At 43.8% G+C, this 25306-nt stretch overlaps 1 long non-coding RNA gene across 2 annotated transcripts in view; it reads right to left on the reverse strand.

Annotated features, from left to right (window-relative positions):
- Positions 1-20476, reverse strand: part of LOC132832716 (uncharacterized) — a 30086-nt gene extending 9610 nt beyond the window's left edge. Inside the window, exons 1-3 of one of the 2 annotated variants that reach the window (XR_009646972.1) lie at positions 20128-20476; positions 17485-17599; positions 6367-6627 (exon numbers count right to left, since the gene is read on the reverse strand). This is a non-coding gene — a long non-coding RNA (uncharacterized LOC132832716). Of the gene's footprint in view, positions 1-6366; positions 6628-17484; positions 17600-19163; positions 19225-20127 lie in introns of those variants that run through there. The other variant, XR_009646973.1, reaches the window with a different exon arrangement.
- Between the last annotated feature and the right edge of the window lie 4830 nt (positions 20477-25306).

Here is a 25306-nt window from a genome sequence, read left to right on the forward strand (position 1 = left end):
AAAGATAGGTGGAGGGAAAGGTAGCATTGAGGAGGCAGGAAGACTGCAGAAAGATTAAGACAGGTTAGAAGAATGGGCAAAGGAGTGACAGATGGAGTACATTCTAGGAAAGTATGAGGTCACACACTTTGGTAGGAAGATTAGAGGCATGGACTATTTTCTAAATGGGGAGAAAGTTCAGAAGTCTGAAATGCAGAGACTTTGGAGTTCTAGTCCCTGATTTTCTCAAGGTAAACTTGCAGATTGAGTCAGTAGTTAGAAAGGCAAATGCAATGATGGCACTTATTTTGAGAGGACTTGCATATAAAAGCAGGTATGAAGCTCTGACGGCTTTATAAGGCTGTTGAAAAATATGGTGCTGGAAAAACAAAGCAGGCCAGGCAGCATCCAAGGAGCAGGAGAATCGGATGCTGCCTGGCCTGCTGTGTTTTTCCAGCACCACATTTTTCAACTCTGATACTCCAGCATCTGCAGTCCTCACTTTCTATAAGGCTGTTGTCAGGTTTAGAGTATTGTGCGCAGTTTTGGGCCCCATATCTCAGGAAGAATGTACTGGCCCTACAGCATGTTCAAAGGAGGTTCACAGAAATGGTCCCAAGAATACAAAGGTTTACATATGAGGAATGTTTCTGGACTCTGTGTCTATACTTGATCGAGTTTAGAAGGATGAAGGGGGAATCTAACTGAAATATATAGAATACAGAATGGCCTGGACAGAGTAGATATTGGGCAGATGTTTTCATTGGTAGGAGAGGCTAGAACCAGAGGGCACAGCCTCAGAGTAAAAGGGAAGACCTTTTAGAATGGAGATAAGGAGAAACTTCTTCAGCCAGAGAGTGGTGAATCTATGGAATTCGCTACCACAGAAGGCTGTGGAGGCTGAGTCATTGAGTATATTTAAGATGGAGACAGATAGGCTCTTGAGTATCAAAGGGAACAAGAATTACAGGAGAAAGCAGTAGAGTGGGATTGAAAAACTTATCAGCCATGATTGAATGATGAAGCAGATTCAATGGGCTGAATGGTCTTATGCAGGAAATCTCAACTTTCCTTTCTTTGCTGATTAACTCAATGTTGCAAATAAATCAGGGGTACCTCTTCTAATATTTAATAAATAACATTTGAATTTTATAATAAGAGATAGCTGGTACCATTACAAGTACTCAACATCCAATTTCATGTTATCTGCGTCCAATGCCCACACTAAGCCCCAAACTTTCTTATTACTCTGACTGGTAATTAACTTCCCCACCACACAAACTGAACAAGTGCAAATGTTCATTTTCCCAAAATGGTCAAGATGTGTACCCTTACTATTGTACAACAAGAGACTGCCACTGGGTTTCTTCAAAAAGCTAAACAATCGTTTATTAAAAATGTAAATTATTCAAACAAGTGACAAAACTGGTGATCAACTATCATACTGTTGAGAATTAAATGGTATGTCCTTAATCCCAAAACACATTCATACCAGAAAAGACAGGACAAGACAACTCTGCACAAATATTATGGATTTGAAAAATAAAGGGAAAAAAGCAACAACATCCTTGTAGGCCATGGGTGAAAATTTAGAAGTATAGAATGGCTTGAGAGTAGATTTCAAGACCAGACCAGGAAAAGTGGAGAATTGTAAGCCCTTGTGAAAGTCAATGGGATTTATTGACTGACTGCACGTCACCTTAAATTCTGAAGGATTGGCTGAGAAATCTGTAGGATCCATCGTGATCACATTTGATGTATAATTAAACACATTCATGGGTTGTGACCATTTATGGTCAGTGCCTAGTAGTCCTTGAGAAGGTGGTGGTGAGCTGCCGTCTTGAAATGCTGCTATTCCATGTGCTGCAGGTACATCCACAGTGCCATGAGGGAGGAATTCCAGGATTTTGATTCAGCAACAATGAAGGAATGTCAATATCTTTCCAAGTCAAGTTGGTGCATGGCTTGTAGGAGAACTTGTGGGTGGGAGTGTTCTGTGTATCCGCTGCCCTTGTTCTTCTAGATAGCAGTAATGTGGGTTTGGAAAGTGCTGCCTGATGATTTTGGAGTGCTTGTTCAGAGATCCACGAAGGTGGCAGGACAAATTAATAGTGTAGTTGAGACACTTGCTTTGATCTGTCATGTTATAGATTAGAAGAGCAGGGAGGTCATGTTGGAGCTGTACAGAACATTGGTTAGGCCACAGTTGGAGCACTATGTGCACTTCTGATCACCACCTTCCAGTGGTGGGGTTCCCATGTATCTGCATATCCCATGTATATTCCCACTGACCTTCTAAATGGCAGAGGTCAGAGGACTGAAAGGTGCTTTCTGAAGGATCTTTGGTGAATTTCTGCAGTGCATCTGGCAGATCATACACACTGTTGCTCCTAAGCATCGGGGTGGAGGAAGTGGTTGTTTGTGGATGTGACACTAATCAAGTGGACTACTTTGTCCTGGATAATGTCAAACCTCTTGATTTGATTTGTGCAGTTCCAAAAGCAAGTGGGGAGTATTCCATTATACTTATCACTGTGCAGTGTAGATGGGGCTAGGCTTTGTGGAGTCAGGATGAGAGTTACTCACTGCAGTATTCCAAACCTCTGACTTGCTCTTGCAACCACCATACTTCTGTGAAATGTCCAATTGGAGTTTCTTGTCAATGGTAAGTCCTAGGATGGCGATAGTGGGAATTGAGTAATGGCAAAGCCATTGACTGGCAAGGATGGTGGTGATCTTTTGTTGAAGATGGTCATTGCTTGGTGCAAATGTTACTAACCAACTGTCAGCCCAGGTCTGGAACTCACCCAGGTAATGCTACATTTGAATATGGACTGCTTCAGTATCTGAGGTGTTGTGAATAGTGCTGGACATTCTACAATCATGCCTACAACTGACATTATGGTGGGAGAAAGTAATTGAAGAAGCAGCTGAAGGTGGTTGGCATGGGACACTACCATGAGGAACTCCTGCAGAGATGATGTTCTGGAGCTGAGATGTCTGACCTCCAACAACCACAACCATCTCCCTTTGTGCCAGGAATGACTCCAACCAGTAGGGTCTTTTCCCTGATTCCTATAGGATGCAGTCTTGCTCGGGCTCCTTGATACCACACTTGGTCGAGTGTGGACTTGATTTCAAGGGCTCGCACGATTACCTCATCTTCAGAATTCAGCTCTTTTGGTCACGTTTGAAACAAGACTGTAACAAGGTCAAGAGCAGAGTGGCCCTGGCAGAACGCAAACTGGGCATCACTGAGCAGGTTTTTGCTGAGCAGGTGCTGCTTGATAGCAGTGTTAGTGACACCTTCCACCACTTCACTGATGATCAAGAGTAGAGTGATGGCATCATAATAGGCTGGGTTGAATTTGACCTGTATTTTGGACTGCTTGTGTACACAGGATGTAATATACTAAGCTGTGCATGTGTAAAAGTTCATGGTTGGGAAAGATCAGGAGAGTCTTTTTTTTTGCAGGGCAGGAAGTGAAGGGCAGGGACGAATGGGGTTGTAACTGGGATCCTGCAGAAAAGTCTGGGGAGGTGGGGAAAGAGCCTGATGCTGGGGAGCTGCAGTGGGTGGAAAAGAAAGCCACTGGGGAAAAAGAGAGCTAGGTTGAGTGTGGAGGGTGTGGAAAGGAGAGAGAAGGGAAGGTGGCCACCTGATGACTAGGCTCAACATGTCACCACACCCCCACGCAAAACCCTGTCTTCTGGTCTGCATTCCTTTCTTAATCTAGGGGCTTCCCTGTCCCACATTCAGTGTCCCTCTCTTATTGCTAAGCCCAGTCAAAATTGCACATATCTATCTGCACACTACTTCATTGGCATATGACATCACATGAATGACCTCAGTGCTTACAACTGAGCATTCCCAAATGAGCATGGTGGGTAGTTTGTCTGTTTTTGATTTGTGCCATGGGGTATTGGATCACAGCATAGTCCTCATATTTAGCAAGTTACTTCTGAAATAAGTAAGTAGTAGATGCATTGTTGGTTGTATTACAGATATAACTTGTGTGGCACAATCAAGGAAATGTCACCACAGCCCCAGAGGACTAAAGGGCTCAGAGAGATAAATGATAGTGAATTTAAAACCTCTCAGACAGGATCGAGATTGAGAATCTGGAACGTACGTGATGATCTAAGCCAGTGTGGAACATGAACTGCTGCTATCACTCTGCATGCAAATCAGGCACAACTGAGCCAAGAAAAGTCAACAAATATAGTTGGGCCCTAAATACGCAAATGAAAAATGTAAACTGTCTTTCACTAACCAAAAACAATTGGAATGATCTCTTTACAAATATCAGGACGAGAGTTTCATCCGCTTTTAATCGCAGCAATACCTTTATAATATTCAAACATCAGTGAAGAGTCACCATTATTTCCGTATTAAAGCTTTCTCCTCAACACGTTTGATGTTAACTAGTTTCCTTTTGGCAAATTTGCCAGCATTCATATAATGCTATTGCCTTAAGCCAATGTGTGTCTCTCTCTCCCCCTCCGTCTCTGAGATCCTTATCATAAGCAGAAAACTCAGCCCACTTGTTAATTGCAATAGTAATTGTCAGAGAAGGCTAAAGGGGCCTAATGGCCTACTCCTGCTTCTTGTAGATATATTCATGTTGGTAAGTGCTTACCCCAGCTACTTTACTTAGAATTATGACTTTTTGTAATGATTCTGCTCAACTGCATTATAAAATTCCTTGGCCTTACTTTGAGCCTCATTGATTAAAACAGGCCATGCTACATTGCCCGTAGTTAAGTGAAGGGGTAAAATGTAGGGGAATGGGTCTGGGTGGGTTGCGCTTTGGCAGGTCGGTGTGGAGTTGTTGGGCCGAAGGGCTTGTTTCCACACTAAGTAATCTAATCTAATCTAAAAATTCTACTCCACACACTGTGCATGTGCATTCACTGACGGGCAGCAATAATTTAATGACTCAGCAATTAAATCATTCAGGATCATAGAATCTCTACAGTGTGGAAGCAAGCCTTTGGCCCATATCTTCAACAGCCTTGTAAGATGATTTTTTTTCTCGGATAGTTCATTTGCTAGTGGAACTTTCTTCTCCCCTAGCCCTGGTTGTTTGGAGACTGCTCAAAACAGCAACTCTTCTCTCTGAATGGGCCTGCTCATGATCCTCTTTCTCTTGCTGTTTTGCTGGTGAGAATAATCCTCAAATCAGCAATCTCCTAAGCAATTATCGCCTCGTGGCAGGCATTTTTGTTAAACGTCACGAAATTCCATGCAAATGCTGATTTGAACTCAATGTTAAAAATGACTGACATTCAAAGAAAAGTCTGATTTTCGCACACTTAAATCTATTTTTCCTTTAGAACACAAGGTCTCAAATAATAAAATGAACATTGATAGCACAAGGTTTTTGAAATAACACATGGTTAAAAAAAAGTTTATAAGGTGATGATGGAGATTGATCCTTCTGAAGAAACTCTATTTCTCACAGGAAGCATCAACCCAGTAATAAACCAAGTAACCTTCAACCAGTAATCCAGGGCAGCACAGTAGCTCAGTGGTTATCACTACACCAATGACCCAAGTTCAATTTCACCCTCAGGCAATTGGAGTTTGCATATTCTCTCCATGTCTGTTCATTTTCCTCTGGGTGCTCCAAAGAAATGCAGATTAGGTGGCTGGTCCATGCTAAATTGCCCACAGTGTTTAGGTGAATTAACCATGGGAAATGCAAAGGTTACATTGTTAGGGAAGGCCGTGGGTCTGGGTGGGATGCTCTTCGGAGGGTCAGCGTGAACTCAATGGGCCAAAGGCTTGCTTCCATACTGTAGATTCTATGATTCTAAATGGTTGCTGCATCATTAAATGATGCTGCCAGACAGTGGATGCACTTGCACAGTGTGTGTAGTAGCTAATTTGAAGATAGTATGCTAATCAATGAGGCCCAAAGTAAGGCTAAGGAATTTGATAATGCTACAAGCTTCAGGTTTGCAGCTGACCAGAATCATTTCAAAAAGTCATAATTCTACATAACCTAGCTGGGGTAAACAATTATTAACATGAGTATATCTACAAGAAGCAGGGGTAGGCCATGATAGGCCCGATAAGCCTTCTGTGACGATTGATATAATGGTGGCTGATCTGATTGCAATCTTAAATCCACATTTCTGCTTACCCATGATAACATTTAATTCTCAATCCACTTTAATGCCTTAAAAATATACAAAGACTCTGTTTCCATCACCTCTTCAGGAACAGAGTTCCAAAACTCTCTATCTTGAGAAGAAGCTTCTTCTCCTCTTATTTACAACAGTAACTCCGAATTCTCCAACAAGACGTCTGCAGTATTATTGTTTTTGACTGTATTGTATCTGACTAACATCCATTCAACAGGACAGTTAACCTGATCTTACCAGATGCCTGGTTCATCCCCTTCATTATTGTGTGGAGATTCTCCTTTGATATAGTTGAACGTGAATTTGCAATATTGGTGACAACATTCCAAGTTTCGGCACCAAACGTGTCTGCCATGAACTTCCGCCTGGGAATCATTTAATGGATTTTTGTATCATGTTAATTAAGTTGAATTCCTTTCACCATTGCAATTTTAGTCACGTCAGGAAAGTCGTCAATGCCAGTTCCTGCCATGTGTAGCACAGTCAGTGAATCACTGTCTAGAAAACAAAAAGGAAAGAGGCAGATTATCAACCATACACACTGACCACAACCAAAGGCATACCCAGAGTGACAATCTCCAATAATTCACCACATCCTTGCACTCTCAGAATTCTGTCTGATATGAGAAGCAAATCATATAAAAATTGAGTCAGAATTAGAAGACTTCAGTCTCTCAGTTCAAGGAATAAATGTGGAAACATAGACAGAAAGAAGCTCAATATATGTAGATGTGGGGTAGATATTAGGTCCCAAATAGAGCAATTATTTCAATACATGAGGTCACTCTCTAACTTGGAAACATAATATCGGGCATTCCGGATCCATGACTAATCTAGAACAGCAATGAGGTAAAGCCAACTTGAGGAAACCTTTGGAGAGAGACAATGAAGAGACCCTACTGACCAGAAAACATTTGGAGTTAGGAATTCCGGAAAACCCAAGGGCAGGTCTGTGGTTTATCACCATAATCAGGAAGGGAATGGTGTCAGTGAATCTGGATTGCTGGATTTACACTATCCTTTAGAGCTTTTTAATTTCTTCATATATAGGCAGTCAGATGGTGATGGTGTGAGATAAGCTGTTCTATTCAACCGTAAACAGCATTGTGTTTACCCACTGAAGTAGAAGAAGGCAGCTCACCACTGCCTTCTCAAGAGCAACTAGGGATGGACAATAAATGCTGACTAGTCAATGATTCGTGCATCCCATGGGAGAATAAAAAACAACTATATCCTCTGGTCCTAGACTCGTCCATGAGGGGAAACATCCTCTCAGCATTTATCTTGTCAAGCCAGACTGCGTTGTGTTCAAAGTGTAAAAACAAATCAGTTTGGCTCTGATCAAACATGTAAAAAGTGAGGTCTGCAGATGCTGGAGATCAGAGCTGAAAATGTGTTGCTGGTTAAAGCACAGCAGGTCAGGCAGCATCCAAGGAGCAGGAAATTCGACGTTTCGGGCAAAAGCCCTTCATCAGGAATGAGGAAAGTGTGTCCAGCAGGCTAAGATAAAAGGTAGGGAGGAGGGACTTGGGGGAGGGGCGATGGAGATGTGATAGGTGGAAGGAGGTCAAGGTGAGGGTGATAGGCCCGAGTGGGGTGGGGGCGGAGAGGTAAGGAAGAAAATTGCGGGTTAGGAGGGCGGTGCTGCGTTCGAGGGAATCGACTGAGACAAGGTAGGGGGGAGGGGAAATGTGGAAACTGGAGAAATCTGAGTTCATCCCTTGTGGTTGGAGGGTTCCCAGGCGGAAGATGAGGCGCTCTTCCTCCAACCGTCGTGTTGTTATGTTCTGGCGATGGAGGAGTCCAAGGACCTGCATGTCCTTGGTGGAGTGGGAGGGAGAGTTAAAGTGTTGAGCCACGGGGTGGTTGGGTTGGTTGGTCCGGGCGTCCCAGAGGTGTTCCCTGAAGCGTTCCGCAAGTAGGCAGCCCGTCTCCCCAATATAGAGGAGTCCACATCGGGTGCAGCGGATGCAATAGATGATGTGGGTGGAGGTGCAGATGAATTTGTGGCGGATATGGAAGGATCCCTTGGGGCTTTGGAGAGAGGTAAGGGAGGAGGTGTGGGCGCAAGTTTTGCATTTCCTGTGGTTGCAGGGGAAGGTGCCGTGAGTGGAGGTTGGGTTGGTGGGGGGGTGTGGACCTGACGAGGGAGTCACGAAGGGAGTGGTCTTTGCGGAACGCTGATAGGGGAGGGGAGGGAAATATGTCCCTGGTGGTGGGGTCCGTTTGGAGGTGGCGGAAATGACGGCGGATGATACGCTGTATACGGAGGTTGGTGGGGTGGTAGGTGAGAACCAGTGGGGTTCTGTCCTGGTGGCGGTTGGGGGGGCGGGGCTCAAAGGTGGAGGAGATGCGGTGGAGGGCATCGTCGATCACGTCTGGGGGGAATTTGCAGTCTTTGAAGAAGGAGGCCATCTGGGTTGTACGGTATTGGAACTGGTCCTCCTGGGAGCAGATGCGACCAAGACGAAGGAATTGGGAATATGGGATGGCGTTTTTACAGGGGGCAGGGTGGGAGGAGGTGTAGTCCAGGTAGCTGTGGGAGTCAGTCGGTTTATAGTAGATGTCTGCGTTGATTCGGTCGCCCGAGATAGAAATGGAAAGATCTAGGAAGGGGAGGGAGGAGTCTAAGAGAGTCCAGGTGAATTTGAGGTCGGGATGGAAGGTGTTGGTAAAGTTGATGAACTGTTCAACCTCCTCGTGGGAGCCTGACCTGCTGCGCTTTAACTAGCAACACATTTTCAGCTCTGATCAAACATCCCAATTTCAAACTCTCACCAAAAGGTCTGTTTCTAATGGGTAGAGTGCGTGCACGTGGTTGGGTGACCCCAGGAGAGAGGGAGGAATTGGAAGGCTATTTTTGTATTTACCGGCAGAGACCCAGTAAAAACAAATAGATGAAAAGGATCAGCAACATTCTGGAAATCCACTCTCCCTATTCCAAACCAGGACTGGAGAATTAAAATTCTGAATGATAGGAAAACAACAGTGAACCAGAAAGAAAAGAAAATGAACAACCATTCTACTGGATTCTACTTTAACGAAGCTTGAACTTTTCAACCAGAGGGTGAATGATTGGTTTGTCTCAGAAACAAAAATAAAACTAAAAAGGGTAAACAGCATTCTGTCATCAGTTACCAGGAAGTTCAAAACCAGACAGTTTTTGAGCTTCTGAGATGAAGACAGAGCGCTCGAGAAACTCAGTACGTCTGGCTGATCTGCGTGCAAAGAGTTAACATCTCGAGTCCAAAATGATTCTTTGTCATAAGTGGGCCAGCTGAGAAAAAGTGAAAGTACATTTAGCTGCAGGCCGACTGATGCCTTGTGTGCTCGCAGGGAATGAATGGCTGTCTGAGTGCCCTTTAAACATAGAGCCAAGACTTGTCATTCCGGAATGTACTACGCAGATTCAAGACAGCTTGTCTGCACGCCCACCCCCACATCTTCAGATTCTCCAACCCACTTAGTGGTCCCATTCCTCCTCCAGAACTGCTATGCTGACTCTGGCCAGACTGAGGCTCCACTACGACACATTACAATCAGACACCACCACTAACATTGATCACCCAGAGAAACTCACTAAGCAGAGGGAAATGATGTCGAAAATTGCCCGGGTATACCCTGCGCTCCCCCCCCCCCCCCACACACACACACACACACACAAAGCAACTCAAGAGAGATCCACAATACACAAAAACAGAAATTGCTGGAGAAACTCAGCATGGCTGTGGAGTTAACATTTCAAGTGACCCTTCCTCAGAACTGACAATATCTAGGAAAAGGTGGTATTCATGCTGGGGGAGGTGGGAGGGACAAATGGAGTGACTGAGTAGGTGCCCGGAGAGAGATATTGAAGAGCAGGCAGACAAAGTGATTGTTGCGAATAAACCAGGGTGCAATCAAAGCAGGGAAGAGGAGATGCTAGACAAATGATAATTGGGGTTTGAGTGGGTGAAAATCGCTTTGCTGTGCTGAAAACAAACTGAAACTGGGACAAGACAAATCTGATTTGACCAACTATCTTCCAGTCGTTCTACTTTCACTTTCAGCAAAGTAACAAAAGGTATCATTAATAATGCTATCGAAGAATATTTACACAGCAATAACTTGCTCACTGATGCTTATTTTTAAATTCAACCAAGGTTACTAATCTCAATGCTGTCTTCGACTCAATATGGACAAACTCTGGTGTGGTGTGAAAACCCCTAGAGTTTGTGTGAAGATTGATTAAGTGCCCTTTCATAAACAGAGCAGGTGACTACCTCAGCATGAATGCCAAGTGTCAGAGTTAGGGTGAACAAGTGAACCCTTTCTTGTGTACTGATGAGGTACCATCCCTGCAGAGTGAGCATACTAGTGTCTGCAAGTGGGACGAGCAATTAAATTCCTTGCCATGCACAGAACAGGGTAGGGGTAATCCCCAGTGTGGCTGAGTTGATGAATTCCCCCTTGGATTGATAATCCAATCCTTTTCGACTAACCCACATTTCCAGTGATTCTCCATTGTGTGAGCATTAGAATCAGATGTACAGCATGAAAACAGACCCGTTGGTCCAACCCAACCATACCAACTAGATATCTTAAATTAATCTAGTCCCATTTACCAGCATTTTGCCTATATCTCTCTAAATTCTTCCTATTCATTTAACCGTCCAGAAATCTATTAAACATTGTAATTGTCCCAGCCTCCTCCACTTCCTCTAGCAGTTCATTCCATACAAGTGTCACCGTGTGCATGAAAACATTTCCCCTTAGGTCCCTTTTGTATCTTCCCCCTCTCACCTGAAACCTATGCTGCTAAGATTTGGACTCCCTTACCCTGGGGAAAAGTCCTTGGCTATTCACCCTCTCCATGCCCCTGTGATTTTATGAACCTCCGACGCTCCAGGGAAAATTGCCCCAGGCTATTCAGCCTCTCCTTATAGCTCAAACCCTCCAATCCTGGTAACAAATTTGTAAATATTTTCTGTAAATCTTTCAAGTTTCACAACATTCCTGCTATAGCAGGGAGACCAGACTGTATGCAGTATTCCAATAGTGGCCAAACCAATGTGCTATACAGCCACAACAAGACCTTGTAACTTCCATACTCAATGCACTGACCAATAAAGGCAACATACCAAACACCTTCTTCACTATCCTATCTCCGTGGGACTCTACTGTACACCTGCACTCCAAGGTCTCTTTGTTCAACAACACTAGGTACATACATCCTGCTCTGATTTGAGTTTGCAAAATGCAGCACCTCACATTTATTTAAATTAAACTCCATCTGCCACACTTCAGCTCATCGGGATCTTGATCAGATGGGCCATTGTACTCGGAGGTAAACTTCTTTGTTGTCTACTATACCTCCAACTTTGGTATCATCTACAAACTTACTAACCATGTTCAGATCCAAATAATTTAGATAAATGACAAAAAGCAGTGTGCTGATCACAGACATCCAATCTGAAAGGCAACCCTCTACCACCACCATCTGTATTCTACCTTCAAGCCAGTTCTGTACCCTAATGGGTAGTCCTCCTATGTGATATAACCTTACTAACCAGTCTACCATGGGGAACTGTGTTGAATGTTTTATTGATGTCCATATCATTCAATCTTCTTTGTTACTTTTCCAAAACAACACAATCAAATTAGCGAGACACAATTTCCTATGCACAAAGCCATGTTGACTATCTCTAATCAGTCCTTGCCTTTCCAAATACATATAAATCCTGTTCCTCAGCATTCCCTGCAACAACTTGCCCAGCACTGATGTCAAGCTCAGTCTATAGTTTTCCTGACCACCATTCTTAAATAGTAATATTGAGGTCAGGAAATAAGTAGTCCTAGCTGAGTCCATACTGAATATTGGTGAGGAGATTATTGTCAAGCAAGTGCTGTGAGATAGCACAATTGATGACCCTTTCCATCACTTTATTGATGATTGAAGGTTAAGGATCAGTGGAATTCTGGCTAGCAAGTGCTTTGTGTCTCCAGAACACAACAGTGCTTCTCCAGATATGGTTAGATTGATGAGAACGGAACAAAACGAGTACAATTGTATCCAGCTGCAGAATAGCAGAATGATCTTGGGGGAAGATGCTGCGATCAAGTTCACTAAAGCTTGTATTGAGGTCGAGAAAGATGAGAACCTATAGTTAATGGAGAGACAGAACTGTTACAGCACAGAAGGCTTCTCCAACCTGTTGTGTCCACTCTGACTCAAGCCTCAATCTGTTCTAATCACATTTTCCGGCACTTAGGCCATAGCGTTGCATGCTGTGTTGTTTCAAGTGAATTTAAATACTTATTGAATTTTTTTGAGGGCTCTCACCTCAATCATTTTTATGTTGAGTCTCAGGTACCCAGCGCCATATGGTTCAAACCTTGTTTCAAATTTTCTCGAGACTTCCTGTTCCTTCTTTTAAAACCGTGCTTCTGATTATTGACACCCCTATTAATGAGAAAAGTTTCTCCTGATGATCTGATCTACGTCATTTATAATTTTCTACACGTCAATCATGTGCCTCCCCAGTCTTCTTGTTCTAATGGAGTCCTCCTGCATAGCTGAATCACCCCAGTCCAGGAAACATGCCAGTCAATCTCCTCTGCACCTTTTTGAGTGCAAATTACAACCTTCCAAAAGTGTGGCAACAATGACTGCGTACAGCAGTCCCGTTTGGGCCTAAATAACATTATACAGTACACAGCTCCATTATATAACCGACGTTTCGGGCAAAAGCCCTTCATCAGGAATAAAGGCAGTGAGCTGGATGCATGGAGAGATAAGCTGGAGGAGGGTGGTTGGTGAGAGAGTAGCATAGAGTACAATGGGTGAGTGGGGGAGGGGATGAAGGTGATAGGTCAGGGAGGAGAGGATGGAGTGGATAGGAGGAAAATAAGAGAGAAAGGTCGGACAAGTCCGGACAAGTCATGGGGAGAGTGCTGAACTGGAAGTTTGAAACGAGGATGAGGTGGGGGAAGGGGAAAATGAGGAAGCTGTTGAAGTCCACATTGATGCCCTGGGGTTGAAGTGTTCCGAGGCGGAAGATGAGGCGTTCTTCCTCCAGGCGTCTGGTGGTGAGGGAGCGGCGGTGAAGGAGGCCCAGGACCTCCATGTCCTCGGCAGAGTGGGAGAGGGAGTTCAAATGTTGGGCCACGGGGCGGTGTGGTTGATTGGTGCGGGTATCTCAGAGATGTTCCCTAAAGCGCTCTGCTCGGAGGCGCCCAGTCTCCCCAATGTAGAGGAGACTGCATCGGGAGCAACGGATACAATAAATGATATTAGTGGATGTGCAGGTAAAACTTTGATGGATGTGGAAGGCTCCTTTAGGGCCTTGGATAGAGGTGAGGGAGGAGATACAGGATTTACAGCTCCTGCGGTGGCAGGGGAAAGTGCCAGGATGGGAGGGTGGGTCGGAGGGGGGAGTGAACCTGACCAGGTAGTCACGGAGGGAACGGTCTTTGCGGAAGGCGAAAAAGGGTGGGGAGGGAAATATATCCCTGGTGGTGGGGTCTTTTTGGAGGTGACGGAAATGTCGGCGGGTGATTCGGTTTATGCGAAGGTTGGTAGGGTGGAAGGTGAGCACCAGGGGCATTCTGTCCTTGTTACAGTTGGAGGGGTATGGTCTGAGGGCGGAGGTGTGGGATGTGGACGAGATGCATTGGAGGGCATCTTTAACCACGTGGGAAGGGAAATTGCGGTCTCTAAAGAAGGAGGCCATCTGGTGTGTTCTATGGCCTAACCAATGTCCTGTATAGCCGCAACATGACCTCCCAATTCCTGTACTCAATACTCTGACCAATAAAAAAAGCATACCAAACACCTTCTTCATTATTCTATCTACCTGCGACTCCCCTTTCAAGGAGTATGAGCCTGCACTCCAAAGTCTCTTTGTTCAGCAACACTCCCCAAGACCTTACCATTAACTGTATAAGTCCTGCTAAGATTTGCTTTCCCAAAATCAGCACCTTGCACTTATCTGAGTGAAACTCCATCTGCCACTTCTCAGCCCAATGGCCCATCTGGTCCAGATCCTGTTGTAATCTGAGGTAATCTTCTTCGCTATCCACTACACCTCCAATTTTGGTGTCATCTGCAAGCTTACTAATTATGCCTCTTATGCTCACATCCAAACCATTTATGTAAATGACGAAAAGTAGTGGACCCTGCACCAATCCTTGTGGCACTCCATTGGTCACAGGCCTCCAGTCTGAAAAACAACCCTCCATCACCACCCACTGTCTTCGACCTTTGAGCCAGTTCTGTATCCAAATGGTTAGTTTTCCCTGTATTCCATGAGATCTAACCTTGCCAACCAGTCTCTCATGGGAATCTTGTCGAAACCTTACTGAAGTCCATATAGATCATATCTACCATGCTGCCCTCATCAATCCTCTTGTTACTTCTTCAACAAACTCACTCAAGTTTGTAAGATATGATTTTCCATGCACAAAGCCATGTTAACTGTCCCTAATCAGTCCTTGCCTTTCCAAATACATGTACATTCTGTCCCTCAGGATTCCCTCCAACAGCTTACCCACCACCGACATCAGGCTCACTGGTCTATAGTTCCCTGGCTTCTCCTTACCACCCTTTTTAAACAGTGGCATCACCTTAGCCAACCTCCAGTCAACCAGCACCTATCGATGATACAAATATTTCAGTAAGAGGCCCAGCAATCACTTCCCTAGTTTCCCACAGAGTTCTAGAGTACACCTGATCAAGTCCTGGAGATTTATCCATGTTTATGCATTTCAAGCCATCCAGAACTTCCTCCTCTGTAATCTGGACATTTTGCAAGATGTCACCATCTATTTCCCAACATTCTAAATCTTCCATGTCCTTTTCCACAGTAAATAATCGTGCAAAATACTCGTTTAGTATATCCCCCATCTCCTTTGGCTCCACACAAAGGCTGCCTTGCTGATGTTTGAGGGGTCCTATTCTCTCCCTAGTTACCCTTTTGTCCTTAATGTATTTGTAAAAACCCTTTGGATTCTCCTTAATTCTATTTGCCAAAGCTATCTTATGTCTCCTAGAGGCATGGCATTCATCCACAAACTCCATTAACAGACACATGGACCTGGACCCCATATACAAACCACTACAGCTGAAACTGACACCCGGAAGCGGCAAGAACATCCATCAACAGACACATCGACCTGGACCCCACATACAAACTACTACAGCTGAAACTGACACCCGGAAGCGGCAAGAACAAACCACTATAAATACCGGAAGAAACATCAAAGCAGCGCTTCACAGGAGGCTCCAATAGCACTGATGATGTTCCCTAGCCAGGGAACGAAACGTTTGCAGCAAAAACTTCCAGCTCGGCGAGCAGAACCACAACAACGGACACCCGAGCTACAAATCTTCAACCAGACTTTAAACCTTTTAGCTTTTCTAGCACTTCCTCTTTTGTAATGGTAACCATACTCAACTCAGCCCCGACTCCCTTTAATTGTTGGGATATTACTCATGTCTTCCACCGTGAAGACTGACGCAAAGTACTTATTAAGTTCTCCAGCTATTTCCTTATCTCCCATCACTAGGCTTCCAGCATCAGTTTGAAGTGGCCCAATGTCTACTTTTGCCTGTTGTTTGTTTCTTACGTATTGAAAGAAACTTTTACTATCATTTCTAATATTACTGCCTAGCCTACCTTCATATTTGATCCTTTCCTTCCTTATTTCTCTCTTTTTTATCCTCTGTTTGTTTTTGTAGCCTTCCCAATCTTCTGACTTCCCAGTGCTCTTGGCCACTTTATAGGATCTCTCTTTTTCTTTAATACATTTCCTGACTTCCTTTGTCAGCCATGGCTGTCTAATCTCTCCCCGGATAATCTTTCTTTTCTTGGGGATGAACCTCTGTACAGTGCCCTCAATTATACACACAAACTCCTGCCATTTTTGCTCTACTGTCTTCCCCGTTAGGCTCTGCTTCCAGTCTATTTTCATCTATCTCCTTACAAATTTGTTTCTCAATTTCCCTTTGACCATTAGGGGGTCTATAACACAATCCCACTAAGGTGAGCATCCCTTTCTTATTTCTCAGTTCCACCCAAATAACTTCCCTTGATGTATTTCTGGGAATATCCTCCCTCAGTACAGCTGTAATGCTATCCTTTATCAAAAACAACACTCCCCCCTCCTCTCTTGCCTCCCTTTCTATCTTTCCTATAGCATTTGTATCCTGGAACATTAAGCTGCCAGTCCTGTCCATCCCTGAGCCATGTTTCTATAATTGCTATAATTCCCGGTCCCATGTTCCTCACCATGCCCTGAGTTCATCTGCCTTCCCTATTAGGTCTCTTGCATAGAAATAAATGCAGTTTAATTTATCAGTCCTGTCTTGTTGGCTGCTTTGTCCCTGCCTGCCCTGACTGTTTGACTTGCCTCTGTTCTCAACGGTACCAGTCTCAGATTGGTCTCTTTCCTCACTATCTCCCCCCCACAGCTTACTCGTTTAAAATCCTCCTGAGCAGCTCCAGCAAGTCTCCCTGCCAGTATATCAGTCCCCTACCAATTTAGTTGCAATGTGTCCTTCTTGTACAGGTCACTTCTACTCCAATACAGATATTACTACTCTTGAGGACCTCCTTTTTAAATTCCTGCCTAACTCTCTGTTATCTCCCTTCAGAATAACAATCTTTTCCCTTCCTATGTCGTTGGTGGCAATGAGAACTATCAAGGAAGCTGGAGGTGGGTCTCATAGGTTAGATGTGCTGGGAGAGGGCATGAGTGAAGACATATTCTGGAAGTATTCCAACAGTACAGTCCAAGAACACAAGCCAGTCTAAATTTCCAGCACTACCTACGGCAATAACACAAAATCCACTACTAAATTCAGCAGTCACAGAAGCAGGATATAGGCCCATCGAGTCCACACTGACCCTCCAAATAGCATCCACCCAGATCTACCCCTCTGGTCTATCCCTGTAATCCTGCATTTCCCACAGCTAATCCACCTATCCTGCACATTTCTGGACACCATGGCAATTTAGCATGGCTAATCCATCTAACCTGCACATCTTTGGACTGTGGGGAAAACCGGAGGAAACTCACACAGACATGGGGAGAATGTGCAAACTGCTCAGACAGTCACTCAAGGCTGGGATTGAATTCAGATCCCTGATGCTGTGAGACACCAGTGCTAATCACTGTACCACACTAAAATCTGGCAATTCTTTGCTCGCTTACAAATGTTATTTATTTCCCCTTTGAAGATTCCTTGTGTCATTTTCACAATTTACTTTGAGCTATCATTGTCCACCATCCGAACAACCCCAAGATGATGAGAATGCTAAAATCAAGGCACAGACAATTTTACATCTAATGTTGAAATACATTTGAAGTACTTACGGCAAGCTGTGCTGTGAATAAAAAAGCACATCAATGTTCTTGGAGAAGCAGTCACGATCACACAGCAGTCAAGTTACAGCAACTGTGTCAGTTCAAAAGGTAGAAATGGGAGTGGCTGAGTAAGGAAAATGAGATATCTTAGAACAGAGCCTAAACATCCCCAAAGACCACCTCTCCCAACCATCACCTGAATCAACAATAGCCACTTTTCCATCTTTTAAAACTAAACTCCAGATGAAAAGAACTTTGGGAACACATCAGAACTGGGGTAGAACATAATTTTAAACATGATTACTTATGATTTTCTGATGTGCTGTCTAAAAATAAAACAAATCCAAAGGCAACTTTTAAAAGGGAAACATAAATGCCTCAGGATCAAGCATAACTAGTTTTATGATGATACAGTGGAAACACAAGTGATTTTAAAAAAAAATTGATGACTTAGTGTGGAAATAGGCCCTTCAGCCCAATAAGTCCACAACTCTACACCAGGTGTAATTTAGCATGGCCAATTCACCTAACCAGCACATTTTTGGATTATGGGAGGAAACCCACACAGACACAGGGATAATGTGCAAACTCCACAGAGAGTCACCTGGGAATTGAACCCAGGTCTCTAGTGCTGTGAGGTAGCAGTGTTAATCACTGTACCACCATGCCAACCACTTGCTTCACTAGTTGCATTCAAACCAAATAAATGTGCCTGCTGCAAAAGCAGCAAAACAGTAGCACCTGAGTCAGTGGTCAGCACTGCTGCCCCACAGTGCCAGGGGCCCCGGTTGGATTCTACCCTCAGGCGACTGTCTGCGTAGAGTTTGCACATTCTCCCAGTGTCTGCATGGGTATCCTCTGGGTGCTCTGGTTTTCTCCCACAGTCCAAAGGTTTGCTGGTTAGGTGTATAGGCCATGTTAAATTGCCCATAGTGTTCAGGAATGTGTAGGTTAGGTGCATTAGTCAGGGGAAATTCAGAAATTCCCAATAGGGTAGAGGAACGAGTCTGGGTGGGATACTCTTCAAAAGGTCGGTAGGGACTTGTTGGGCTGAAGGGCCTGTTTCCACACTGTAGGGAATCTATGATAAGTATCTGGATTTGACTCTCTGTGCTAGTGTGAAATTAGGTACAAATATTATGTCTCACAACTGGCACATCATATAAAACATGTCCATTTACATCTATGAACAGACAGAGAACTGATCCGATACAAAGCATGCGGCCTTGCAAACTTCAGAGCACAGCGTGCAACATTTGATTTTGCAATTTGATATCCTGCGCTGGACAATCCCAGTTGTGCAGAGATGTTTATGAATGACAAATTTAACGTTATCAGTCATAATAGCAGAGTGGCTCACTCACTCACAACAGAATCCATATAAATTCAACAGTCATATAGCATACAAACCAATCCACACCAAACATAGTCTGAAACAAGACTTATCCCATGTGCCTGCTCCTGGCCTATACCTCTCCAAACTTTTCCTATGTAGGGACTTATCGAAGTGGCTTTTAACAGTTATAACTGTGCCCACCTCCACCACTTCCTCAGGACATTCATTCAACATGTGGACCACCCTTGGTATAAAAAAATTGACAATCATGTCTTTCTTAAAAATCTCTCTCTTCACCTTTTTTAAATACACATTCAGAAAGCCACTTCAAGTATATTATGGGCCAGATTACCTCCATCTGTATCATCCTCTGAATCAGTGCCATTTTAAGATCCAATCCACTGCCTATCTGGCTGGGAGGAAGCAAAAGAGAGACAAGCTGAGTTGGCTCACCAGATGCAGTAAAAATTCACAGAAACTCAACAGGATGTTCAGCTCATCTGCTGAGTTTCTCCAACATTTTCTGTATTTGGCCCAGAGTTACTTCTTGTCCTTTTTTCTCGTCTTTTCCCCCTGGATCTAAGTGTGTCACAAAAGGGACAGGTTTAAATGGCCTTCTCTTGCTCCTAGTTCCTGTGACTGTGCTGAGAAGGCAAACCAGGTGGTGTGAGAATGGAAATTCATGGAGAACCACACAGGAGGTCCAACGTAACTCAGTCTGGTTCACTGCTCCTGTCTCTACCTTTTTCCCCTAGTCCTGACATTGAAAGATGGTTGAATAAAAAACTGCAGATGCTACAAATCAGAAACAAAAACAGAAAAAGCCTGAAATCACAGCTAATGTTGCAGGTCAAGCGTTTTTCTCTCAAAATCCTCCAAAGATGTTTGTCAGCCAAAGGGTCAAGGAATATGAAGCAAATGGAGGAGGATGGCGCTGGATCGATGATCAGCCATGACCCCACTGAATCGTGGAAAAGGCCAAACTCCTTGCTCTGGACGTCCTTCTGATTGCAGGGTCAGTGCAGAGTAAATGTGATGAATGGATTCTTTCTACTATCGGGAATCTACGCCTACCCAAGCCATTGTGACCTCACAATGACCGGTACACCCTCACCGCGCCAGGTCCAGAATTGTGGAATCCCGAGGGAGCAGAAAGAGACCATTCAGCCCATCGGTTTTGCATGGAACCTCAGAACAGCATCCTACCCCCACCAATCCTATCCCATAAACCCACACTTCCCCTGGCTAATTCCCCGAGCCTGCACATCCCTGGACATTATCGAGCAACTTAATACGGCCAGTTTACTTTAACCTACGCATGTTTGGACTGTGGGAGGAAACAGGAGCATCCGGTGGGAATCCAAGCGGAAACGGAGATAACGAGCAAACATCTGGGCCTAGTCCGCTCCTGGGTTGCCAGTCAGCACGTCTCTCGAGAGGACTCGCCCACGATCCAGAAAACGCCGCCAACATTAGCATTCAGTGCCCAGCAGCCGGTCTGCTGGTCACGCATTGCCGCTCAATAACAATGATGTGGAGGTGCCGATGTTGGACTGGGATGGACAAAGTTAAAAATCACACAACAACAGATTAGCATCCAACAGGACGGACTTTAACCTAGTATTGTGTGATTTTTAGCTTCCAAACAAAGCAGCGTTCACAGACGTGGTGATGAAAAAAGCGAGTCACATGTTTGGTGGCTCCCCTCCCCCGACGAGAGCAAGTTGTCAATCAAAGGAACTGCAATCACTCTGCACTGGCTTTGCAAAGCTCACTTCAAATACAAAGTCTGCAGTATTCAGAAATATAAGCATAAATCACTAAACAGAAGAAAAATCTGACACTTAAAAATCGAAAATGACAAGTAAAGGCAAAAACAGGAAGTACAGCCTTTGAATAATAGCAAATTTACAAATTGCTCTTTGTCAATGCTTATATGCAATGTCTCTAACACCCAAAATATTGGAAAATGGAGCAGCAGGGGCAGTGGAGGGCATGATCTTAGGAAAACAGTTAGAGAGTACATGTATGTTACAGAAATAGAGGTAAGTATCCAGGGAATAATATGCACGAAATTTAGGTTTTGTTTCTTTTTCATCCATTAGCACCAGTATTTAGTTAACCAATGACTTGGAAACCCAAGCACCTCTCAGCTCACGGAGAAAATATATCCCTTTTCCATATGACCCATTCGGAAATGCTAAAATGGATCTCTGGAGCAGATGGGACTTTAATCCACACCCTCTGGTAGGGACATAACCATGGTGCCAAAAAAAGCCTCAGAATTTCAAATGGGGCCTATTTGGACCAGTTGGGAAACAGAGCTTAGATATTTAAATCAACTTGTTCAGATAGATTATGTTCAGATATATTACACCTTGGGAGCAGCTGAGAATAGAATCTCGAACTTCAAACCCAGTGATAGTAGGGCCCTTAAAATTATTTTTAGTAAACTGGCTTGGATGTTTCTTGGCATATCTCTGTGGCAGGCAAGGCATGAACTTGAGTCTACAGGTCAGTCATGGTGACAGGATCACAGTGCCACAAGAATCCCTACAACACCCCATATTCTGTCTGATTGGTTATGCTTCTGCTGTTCCCTGTCCCTCTCATTCCGTGTCCTCTACATTTACAAAATAAATCCTTTCTTTGGATCTGTCCAATTCAACTATCAGCTGTTTGTCAAGAGTCATAGATTTTACTGTCAATGGAGAGGCCTTTCAGGCCATTGTCTCCATGTCAGGTATCAAACACACAAATAATCCCATTTTCCAACCCTTAACCCCTAGCCCTGTATGCAAAATTGTTTGAAATGTTCATCTCATTAGTTCTTGGGGGCTTTGTATATTCCTCCTTCTAATGCCATTTTACTCAGTGAGTTCCAGATATCCACAACACTGAGTGAAAATATATTTTCTCAAAAAATGAAATCTCCTGGTCCTTACCTTCAAATTGCATTCCATATTGACCCCCAATATTAAAGATAAAATTTTCTCCCAGTCTATCCTGTCGAGATCTTTCAGGACTTTGAATAGCTCAATCAGATACACCCTCAGCCTTCTCTGCTCTACGTAAAGCTACCCTAGGTGATCTAGTCTCTCCAGGGCTGAATCACTCCAACACAGACAACATCCCCTCAAAGCTCCTCTTCGCTCTTCCCAGTGTAATCACATCCTTCCTAAAGCATGGTGACCAGAATTGCATACAGCACTCCAGTTTTAGCCTAAATAACATTATATGCAGCTGAACAATAAGCTCCTCGCTGTTGCATTCAATGCTTTGACTGATAAAAGCAAGTATGCCATATGCCTTCTTAACCACATTAACCAATATATCTCCCTGTCCTGCTGCCTTCAAGCATTTATGAACATGCATACCAAAGTCACTGAAATTCTCTGTATTTCCTGGGGTCCTACTATTCAATAGGTACTTCCTTGCCTTCTTAGTCCTCCCAAAATATATCACCCCATCATTTTCAGATTTCAATTCCATTTGCCATTGTTCAGCCATGTGAACAACTTGTTTATACAGTATTGTGTTTTAGGCTAAGGTTTCTTCCTGACTATTTAACATTTTATTACAGAAATTGCAGAAGTAATGTGGAAAATTATAAAACAAATATAAATTAATCTTAGAGGGCTGAGACACCTGAACAAGTTTTGGGTAAAATGACGTCTGTATAAGATAAAATGGGTTTCTACTGAACTGAGTTGGGACTGGGTTTCTCACAAGGCAGGTGCAGTACTGTTGAGAGAGCTTTAAATTAACTCAGTGGGTTTGTGGGATTCAAAAAACAAACATTAAAGAGGAATATTAAGGTGCAGTAGGACAGCGATTAGGTGATGTCTTAATGGTATTATCACAAACCATTAATCTGGAGACCCAGGTAATGTTCCAGAGACCTGGCTTCACATCCAATTATGGAAGATAGTGAAATTTGAATTAGATTAAAAATATGTAATTTACAGTTTAATGATGACTGCTGGTGATTTTGCGGGAGAAATAAAAGTTTTGTTTTCTCTGGCCAATGTGTTACTGTTATCTGCTCTTAATTCTACTTACAACTAGAAAGGAGAAAAAGGAATGAAAATAGCCTCCTGGCATCAGAAACAACTGCAACTCTGGGTCAGGCAATAGTGAAGGAACCAAGAAGAGGAAAAAACATATTTGAGTTCATTCTTATCAATTTGTCTGCTACAGATGTAATTGACAACCATGCAGTCCTTGCGGAGATGATGACCTGCCTTCACACTGATAATACCTTAAATCGTGCGTGCGCGGTAGGACTCTCATACGAAGTGGGAAAGACTTTGAACAGATCTAACAACTCCAGATTGTGCATCTATGGTGCATTGTGAGCATCAGCAGCAGCAGAATCATGCTTCAGTGTAATCTACAACCTTGTAGCAGGCATTTGCCAAATGAGCCATTACCATCAAGCCAAGGAATCTACCCTAGTTCAATGAAGACTGCAGGATGGCATGCTGGGTGGGGCAACATGGAAATTCTAAAAATGAAGTGTCAACCTGATGATGCTACAACACGAGGCTACATGTATGCCAAACAGCATAAGCAGCAAGTAGTAGACAGGGCTAAGTGATCCCACAACCAGTGGATTAGATCTGAGCTCTTTAGTCCCACTACATCTAGTTGTGAATGCTGGTCGAGAATTAAATAAAACTCACTGAAGGAAGAGGCTCACAAAAATCCCATCCTCAGTAGTGCAGAAACCCAGCACTTCTGTGTTAATGATTAGGCTGAAGCATGTACAAACATCTTCCTCTGAAGTTGTCAAGTGGATGATCCATCTTGGCCTCCTCCAAAGTCTTCAGTTTAAGAGATGCCAGTTTTAAGGCAATTCAATGTGATATCAAGAAACAAATGGGGTACTGAATACTGGGTAAAAACAATGACTGCAGATGCTGGAAAACAGATTGTGGAGTAGAGTGGTCCTGGAAAAGCACAGCAATTCAGGCAGCATCCGAGGAGCAGTAACATTGATCTTTTGCTCCTTGGGTAGTGGATACTGCAAAGTCTGTGGCACCTATTCACCATTAGTACTGAAAAATTGTGCTATGGTCTTTGCCACACCCCTGTCTAAACTGTTCCAATACAGCTACATCACTGGCATCTAATGACATGTGTGAAATTGCTCACGTATGCCCTGTACACAAAACATTGGACAAATCCAACAACATCAATTACAACCTCATCAATCTACCCTCAGTCATCAGTAAATTGATGGAAGTTGTCATGAACAGTGCTTTCAAGCAGCATCTGCTCAGCAATAATTGGTTCAGTGACAGCCAGTTTGAATTCTGCCAGGGCACTCAACTCCTGACCTATTTACAGCCTTGCTTCAAACATGGACAAGAAAGCATAATTTCAGAAGTGAGCTGATAGTGAAAGCATCAACATCAAGGTCACAGTTGACCAAGTGTGGCATCAAGGAGCCCAAGCAAAAGAGGAGTCAATGGGAACCAGCAGAAAACTCTGTACTAGTTGGAGTCATACCGACCACATGGAAGGGTTCAACATTTTTGAGGTCAGTCGCCTCAGCTTCCGAGCATCTCTCTCAGTATTCTTTAAAAGAGTGGCCAAGGGCCAATCCTGTTTTACTCCTTCATCAATGACACTCCCTCCATCACAGGGTTAGAAGTGAGGATGTTCACTGATGATTGCACAATGTTCAGCATGAATCACAACTCCTCAGATATTGAAGTAGTTTACGTGCACATATGGCATAACCTGGATAATAGCCAGACTTTGGCTGGTAAGTGGCAAACAACATTCATGCTACAAATGCCTGGCAATTACAATGTCTAATGAGAGACAATCTAACTAATGCTTCTCAACATACAATTATGTTGCCATCACTGAATCCCACATTACCAGCATTCTGGAGGTTATCATTGACCAGAAACTGAATGGGACTAGCCATATAAATTTGTTGGCTACAAAAGCCAAACTAGAGGCTTGTAAATTGCTGCACGTAACTCACTGCCTGATTCCCCAAAGCCTGTCCACCATTTTCAAGTGACAAGTATGATGGAACACTCCCCACTAGCCAGGATGGGTGCAGTTCCAACCACTTACAAGAAGCTTGACACCAGCCCACTTGATTGTCACCACATCCACAAAAATCCATTCTTTCCACCACCATCTACAAAAATGTATTTCAGAAGTTCACCAAAGATCCTGAGCTTCTTCTTTATCCACAGCCAATACCCTACAGAAGGACAAGGGCAGCAGCTACATGGGAATTCCACCACTTGCAAGTTCTCCTCCAAGCCTATCAGCACTTAAAAATGTATCACCATTCCGTATTGGTGGGCAAAAATCCTGGAATTTCTTCTTTCGTGGGAACGTATGTCCCCTCCCAACACATGAACTGCTGTCTGTGTGGAGTTTGCACATTCGCCCCGTGTCTGCGCGGGTATCCTCCGGGTGCTCCGGTTTCCTCCCACAGTCCAAAGATGTGCAGGTTAGGTGAAT

This window comes from Hemiscyllium ocellatum, chromosome 35, assembly GCF_020745735.1.
Source record: "Hemiscyllium ocellatum isolate sHemOce1 chromosome 35, sHemOce1.pat.X.cur, whole genome shotgun sequence".
Lineage (NCBI taxonomy): Eukaryota > Metazoa > Chordata > Chondrichthyes > Orectolobiformes > Hemiscylliidae > Hemiscyllium > Hemiscyllium ocellatum.